Genomic DNA, 8191 nt, shown 5'->3' with positions numbered 1-8191 from the left:
ATAATATAAAATGTATATGTGTACGCTTTACAATGCTTAGTCTCAATGAACATGAGGAAACGTTTTCATTTGTTACAGTGGGAAGAGAGTGCCTCGCCAAACATTTAAACTGTATTCAGGGTTCTTACACCTTTTCCAAAGTCAAATTCAAGCACTTTTCAAGCATTTTCAAGGTGCATTTTCCAGCTTTTCAAGCATCTTACAGCTGTTGTAAATTACATATTTATATACACATACTCAAATGATTATTTCCCTACCTCACATTAAATCAGATGTTCTTTATGCTATAAACAACCACATGTGTGTTTCATAATAGCATTCTACATGAGGATGAAAAATTAAAGAAAAGAAAACTAAGTTTAATATTTCAAAATTAGTGATCTGTACGTAGACTGGGCCTCCCCTGAGCCAATACAAAACAATCAGCCAAAAACAATCAGCCTTTTCAATACATTATTGATTACTATTTTTGAGGTACTTTTAGGTTGGCAGTAAACACAAGTCAGAGGTAAATGGTGTACTTTTCCTCCACTACATGTATTTAATCCCTTTAGTTACTTCACAGATGTGGATGAATGATGTGAAATCTAATCAAGTGTTGAATCAGACTTTAGTTCCACCTGGAGTAAATCCACCAGCTACCCTGCAGTCTACAAAGTATTTCAGACTAGCTGCACCTTCACCAGCTTTGAGAACACTTTCATGATCAATCATTATAAAAATATCATATATATTATTCTGAAATGGACCAATCTGCACAACGACTACTTTTACTGTCTTTAACTATATTTTGATGAGAATACTTTTACTTGAGGAACATTTTGAATGCAGGACTTTTACTGTGACAGAGTATTACACTCTGGTACTTCTACTTTTACTCAAGTACAAGATATGAGTACTTATAATTTCACTACAATATCTGAGTACTTATTCCACCTCTGGTAGTGTATTAGTCTGAATTGTAGCCACAAAATCACGCAGAGCTGCATACAAATAGACTCACAATGGTAACAAGTGGAAAATAATATTTACAAATGTGTACAATGATTTTAGGTAATGCTGACTACTCAAGACACCTGACTTATACATCTTCAAAGGAAGACTGTGTTCATTCTACAAGTACATGGGATTAAAGCAAAATGTTGTTTTACTTGTATAATACTTCAATTTTATATAAAAGACAGTTTGTTTTCATCTGTTTTCAAATCAACAAAGTATTGGCTTTCAGAATATTAAACTTGTTTCGGCAAATTCAGATGATAAATACAACTTTGAAGCTTCGGCATAATTACAAGCAGAGAACGGACTAATGTAACGTCACAGCAGGCATAACAACAGCCGGTGTTTCTTGTGAGTGTTTCCCCGGTACACAAACGCAAAAATACACAAACACACTCGCGAGCTTCCCCCAGACCAGTAATACAAACGAAAATGTGTCTTCGGGTCAATGTGACTGATTTCGATAGATCAAGTCACATTTGGTTTAGGCACGAAACATACTACCAGTAGAAATACATTGCTTTCAAAATCGCTCTGTGTCGAATCAATAGATTATATTTCGTGACAAGAACATGAAATGCCGTGAGAGCTTCATCCTCTGAACACCACACGATGGCGACTGTAACGCACATATTAATATAGGTACGCTCCTCTGAAATGTTTGTCCCCTGCAATTATTATTATCCCTCAATCGAGTTCGCTATTCAGCTTGCTAACGTTAGCTTAAACAAACGTAACATGCAACGTTAGCCTAATCTAAAATGCTCTACTACGGCGTACCTTTCATGTTGCTCGTCAGCGCAGACTCTCGCATCGTTATTTTTGCAAACTTTGCAGGAGGCTACTCGTGGGCTTGACCCTCGTCTTAGCCATGGCTTGTATTTGTCTTCTGCTAGCCAACGCTCGTTGAAACGGCAACCTCCTGGCACACAGTCATCTATCACTCTCATCAGAATGCCCAGGTCACACGTAACACAAACACCTGCAGGTCGCGCGCATAGCGCGGGAAGGTCGGAGCGGAGCTGTTTTATGGAGAAGCGAAGCAATGCTTTTCTTTTAATCTAAAAAGCGAACTATTCAGTCAGACAGCAATTTATTGTAAAAGTAAAGCATTTACATTTTCAAGCACTTTATCTCAATTTCAAGCACCATTCCCAAAATGCAAGCACTTTCCCAACCTTGAAAACACCACGTCAAATTTCAAGCATTTTCAAGGATTTCAAGCACCCGTACGAACCCTGTGTATTTCTATATTGACAATAACAACAACTAACTTGATTACTCTTCTTCGGTTTAGGCTATGATTATCCATAAAACTTCGACACCTTATAATTGTGCTAAGGCTGTACCTGTTACAACTGTTTTCTGTATTGTTTGATACACTGTATGTATGGGAATGTACTCAGCTCTGCTTGTTTTAAACGTGCTCTATAAATAAACTTTATTTGATATAAGAACATATGAAAAGCATAGGAGCAACCTTCATCTCTCTGTTTTTACTTTCGCGGAACATAAAGGGTAGTTTCCGTGCCTGTGCTTTTTCTACGGTTTTCTGGAGGCTACATACTGAATGCGACACTGCCACCTAGTGGGCCCGTTAAACTTGCAAAGTATGAACAGGGATGCAAACTCATCAGGTATGAAAAAGGTGACAAGAATCCGATCCCCCCGACCCCACGGAATATCGGCTTTAAAATGAGGAATAACAGGATGTTAGCCGTCAGAGCAACTAAAGCAGCCGTTAATAATAACAGAAACGCCAAAGAGTCACATCTAATAGAAATATATAAAAGCATTTATTTTAATTGTGTAGCAGTCAGTTTATCATTTTGGCTGTTGAGCATTTTGAAAATGTATTTTCATGCCTCTGCAAGGCTGAGTCTTTCTGTCTGTAAAGCCACTGGTGTGAAGTAACTAAGTTCATCAACTCAACAAGTACTATACTTGGGTACAATGTTGGGATACTTCAATGTTAAGCTACTGTGTACTTCTACTCCACTACAGTTCAGAGGTACATGGTGTACTTTCCTCCTCTACATGTATTTAATCCCTTCAGTTACTTCACAGATGTGGATGAATGATGGTAAATCTAATCAAGTGTTGAATCAGACTTTAGTTCCACCTGGAGTAAATCCACCAGCTACCCTGCAGTCTACAAAGTACTTCAGACTAGCTGCACCTTCACCAGCTTTGAGAACACTTTCATGATCAATCATTATAAAACATATCATATATATTATTCTGAAATGGACCAATCTGCACAACGACTACTTTTACTGTCTTTCACTATATTTTGATGAGAATACTTTTCTACTTTCACTTGAGGAACATTTTGAATGCAGGACTTTCACTGTAACAGAGTATTCCTACACTATGGTACTTCTACTTTTACTCAAGTACAATATCTGAGTACTTCTACTTTCACTCAAGTACAAGATCTGTGTACTTCTACTTTTACTCAAGCACAAGATCTGAGTACTTCTACTTTTACTCAAGTACAAGATCTGAGTACTTCTGCTTTTACTCAAGCACAAGATCAGAGTACTTTTACTTTTACTCAATTACAATATCTGAGTGCTTCTACTTTTACTCAAGTACAAGATCTATACTTATACCACCTCCGTTTATAGTCTATGAAAAAAACTATTAGAAAATGAAGGCTAAAGCTAACGTTAGCAGATAGTGATAATGGATGCCAGCTAGCTCGCTCAACGATTCATTAAATAATATTGCGACAGAAAAACATGTCAGTGCACATCACACTCTGCGCTCCGACAGGGAGCTCTGCTCTGAACACCTGAACGCCCCGTTCTAACAGCTGTTCACCAGCGGCAGAGATGTTCACAAGTCTTTTTTTCTGACTACCATGCTAAAATGTGACTCCAGATGGATAATAATTAAAGTAAGGCAAACTATTCAATACAAATAAACCAATCGATGACATAAACACTTTATTGTTACTTGTACCTGTGCCATGGTGGAAACTGTGAACAGTGTAGGCTATATATCATAGCGCTTAGTATTTCTACCAACCGGTATGCCCGGGTTGCGCCACCATGTTTTTGTCTGCAGTTGGTTCAATTGCATTCCTCCTCGATTGCTTATCCTATCCTCGGTGTCCCGGATATTGCTATCTGAATTTTTTTTACTTGAATCTTTGGATCTGAATTTCACTGTTGGAATTTTTTTATACCGAATGTCAGTGATCGAATTTGAGCAACCTGAATATAGCTTTTTTTTATTTATAAAGCTTGCATTTTTGGATCCACATTTTCTTACATTGAAAAAAAACATTTAGTAATTTCAAAGTGGTAATGTCACAACCAATGAATTCAGATGCATGGTTTTCGAAACAAAATATTGCAATAAATTACGATATAATGTGTTCAATGCCTTTTAAAATTCAAAATATGATGGCACTTATTTGCTTCCATAGGAGCTACTGTTCCAATCATATCGCTGTAAAAACGATTGTCATTCACAAGTTCATACAAATAGTGACATGAAATTATTATTATCAGACATTAGACATAAGCCAATTCAATTGTCCTTAAAGGAATGGTATGCTCATGACACTCATTTTTAAATAATTATCATCCGATAAAACAGACCAGTCTCTGCCAGTCTTTCTTTTTTTTTTTTAATCCGATGACATTATCAGTGATTTTAAACTGATTATATACCGAAATAACATCAACACTGTGGGCGCCGCCATTTTCCGGACGTGACGTAAACCATGCGTTTGGTTTTCGAAGACACGTTGATCTCCATGTTATTTACTGTAGTTTCTCTCTTCAAATATGCCTCACTGTATCGCGAAATATTGCCACAATTCTGATAGAAACAATCCACGGAATGCTCGGTTCCATCTGTTGCCAAAAGGTAAGCGTAAGAAGTACATTCGGAGGCAGTGGCTAGCGAAATGTGGCCGGCCCGAACCGAGAGATTCACAGGCTCATGTATGCAGCGAACATTTCAAGTTTCCGGACGACTACTCTGAGAGTATGATAAAACATAACATGGGATTTATGGAACAACCATTACTTAATGGAGATGCAGTACCATCGGTCTTTCATCACCGACCAGGACACCAGTTCGGCCAGTTGAGAAATCGCCCTCTGCAAGTGTGAAGGGACGGAGGAGCAGAAGTAGTGCTCGGAGTAAGAATAAGGTATGTTATAGCGCATTTCCATTGCAGCGGCTAGCCCCGTTTTAACGTCCTTTAGCGTCCAGGCCAGGACAGTTTTTGGTGGCCTTTCTATATAGCGTAGGACCCGCTAGTGTGTATTTTCCCCCAGTTTTTTCCGGCCCCATAACATCGTGATTCTATGGCCAGGGACAACGAAGCTGAGTATGCTAAACTAGAGAGGGAATCGCTAGCAAGGGTGGTACTACATGCATACATATAGTATCTTATATCATCTTCCTATTATACACACATATGCATTTCTAAATATTTGGACTACCTATGTTGCAAATGTATTATCTTTTCAATTTACACACGGCATCTATTGCACGTCTGTCCTTCCTGGGAGAGGGATCCCTCCTCTTTTGCTCTCCCTGAGGTTTCTCCCATGTTCCCTTTAAACTGTGGGTTTTCTTCGGAAGATTTTCCTTGTACGATGTGAGGGTCTAAGGACAGAGGGTGTCGTATTGTCATACTGATATGTATGGCTGAATTCCCCCATACAATCTCTTCACATTGGTCAAAACTTCTTCCTCTGCTGACGAGTCCGAACTCAAATACCCCGCCATGTTTCCGTGTGTTGACAAAGTGAACGCATGGATGACGTCACGACCATCACGTGACTACTGAAAATGGCAAAAATGGCGGCGGCCAGACGGAATATAAAGGTTTTGATAAAAAAAGAGCTATAAAATCATTATTTAACGGGGAATATCGCTGATTTCTTCAGGGTATGGTTTAAACATAATGTTTCACTAAATACTGAAGTTTTGATTAATTATCTAATGAGTGGACCATTCCTTTAAGCCGTAAGCTCTTGACCAAGTTAGGCTAACGTTTGCCAAAACTATTTCATAATTGCATTTACTGATTAGAATCTCTAGGTTATTACCTCTGAGATTAAAGCCTTGAGAAAGTAGGCCCTAAACCAAAACACTTGTTGTTATATTCCATGGAATGCTCTTAACGTCCCGATAGCAATGAATATATTAAATGCTTTGACAATAAATACATACAAATATTTAATCTCTGGAAGCCGTGGTGCTGTAAAAAGCACGACCAATCATCTGCCTCGGCCCGGCTAAAATAACTGGCCTACCTGCCTGTCAGCCTTCCATCGGGGCACACACTTATCTCGTGCCCTCATTGGTCATGTGCGCGTTAGTGTGTGTTGGAGGAGGGACTCTGTAAGAAAGTCTGAAGGAAGAGGCATATTTTTTCAGGTTGTGTACTTTCAAATTCTAGCACACTCGAGCTGGTTTCTCCATTCCTACCTTTAACTCTTTTTAGGGTGCAGCTATATGCTTTATTTATTTCAAAGTGGGCCCATTTTAATAATTTTTTTTTTTCCTTCAAATGTGCAGAGGACTCCCCAAGTGCTGTGTTTAATTTATTTTAAAGTAGGCCTGTGTATTTTTAATTCTCCTTATAAGAGTTATTTGTTTCTTATTAGAGGTTAATAGTTTTATATCATGTAATAAATAGCCTAATAAATGCAAAAAAAACTGTAGTTTTTGTCTGATATAACAATAAAAAACTATGAAATATGTTTTGCGGCTCCAGACAAAAATACGTTTTGGAAAAAGGAGCAAAATGGCTCTTTTGGTCAAAAAGGTTGCAGACCCCTGCCCTAAGCCAACACATTTGTTCTGTTTTGTGCTTTTCGAACACCAATACAACAATGATGAGACATTGGGGATAGAGGTGGTGTCTGTCTCTCACCCATCAACTGACCTACTACAGTTCCCTAGTGCCACCACCAGGGGGCGGTAATTACATACTCAAAACAATGGCAGGGTAAAGTTCCAGACAAAATATAAGAAAAATAAATCTTCTAATGTGAAAATAAAGGTTCATACTTCTCAAAAAGGACAAAAAAGCACAGCTCCGTTTGTAATGATTTTATTTGTTTATTTTAAAGAATAAGTTCACCTGCAAGTAGAATACTCTGGTTAGATACCTTATTATTATTATTATTATCTGGTTAGGTAACCCTAACCCTTTATATGAGAATAATTTGCAATCCAGACAAATCGTCGTGGCGGTCGCACGCACGCTTCGCGCGCGGGCGCCGAAATTGTGCGCGAACATTTGCCGGATAATGGCGGATTTGTTAGTTTCTTTTCGGTTTTTGGTTGCTCCTTCCATCTCTCCCTCATTTTGGTCATCATCAGAGAGCACTGTTTCTGAACATGGTGCTGCTCTGGACTCTGACATTTCTGCTTCATCTGTGTCTGACTCAGAGATATTTTCTATGGATTTGTCTCCCTCATCTTAGATGGACTATTGCAGGACAGCAGGGGGCTGCTTCCCTGAGCCTGCTGTAGCTGCCTAGAATACAGACAATATAGAATATGATGTTTATTTCAATTATTTGGGTAAGGCAATGCAATGCATGACAACATTAAGACTCACCAGACTTTAACTGTCATGGCCAAAATTCAACACCCTACCATGTGGTAGTTGTTGTTTTTTTTTTTGTCATTTGGCAAGTAGCTTCATGTCTGATTTAGTATCACCAAAGCACTTAGTGTGGTTAAAATAAATTGTGGGCCTCTCAATAAAATAATATTATTTATTATGATTATTACTATTATTATCACAGATCAAATCTGAGCATGAAAGGGCTCTACACAGACAGTTTGTCCCTTAAAGGAATGGTATGCTCATGACACTCATTTTTAAATAATTATCATCCGATAAAACAGACCAGTCTCTGCCAGTCTTTTTTTTTTTTTTTTTAATCCGATGACATTATCAGTGATTTTAAACTGATTATATACCGAAATAACATCAACACTGTGGGCGCCGCCATTTTCCGGACGTGACGTAAACCATGCGTTTGGTTTTCGAAGACACGTTGATCTCCATGTTATTTACTGTAGTTTCTCTCTTCAAATATGCCTCACTGTATCGCGAAATATTGCCACAATTCTGATAGGAACAATCCACGGAATGCTCGGTTCCATCTGTTGCCAAAAGGTAAGCGTAAGAAGTACATTTGGA

The sequence above is a fragment of the Pseudochaenichthys georgianus genome, unplaced genomic scaffold (genome assembly GCF_902827115.2).
Source record: "Pseudochaenichthys georgianus unplaced genomic scaffold, fPseGeo1.2 scaffold_529_arrow_ctg1, whole genome shotgun sequence".
Taxonomy (NCBI): Eukaryota; Metazoa; Chordata; class Actinopteri; order Perciformes; family Channichthyidae; genus Pseudochaenichthys; species Pseudochaenichthys georgianus.
The sequence above is the reverse complement of the archived record's forward strand: the minus strand, read 5'-3'. Positions refer to the sequence as shown.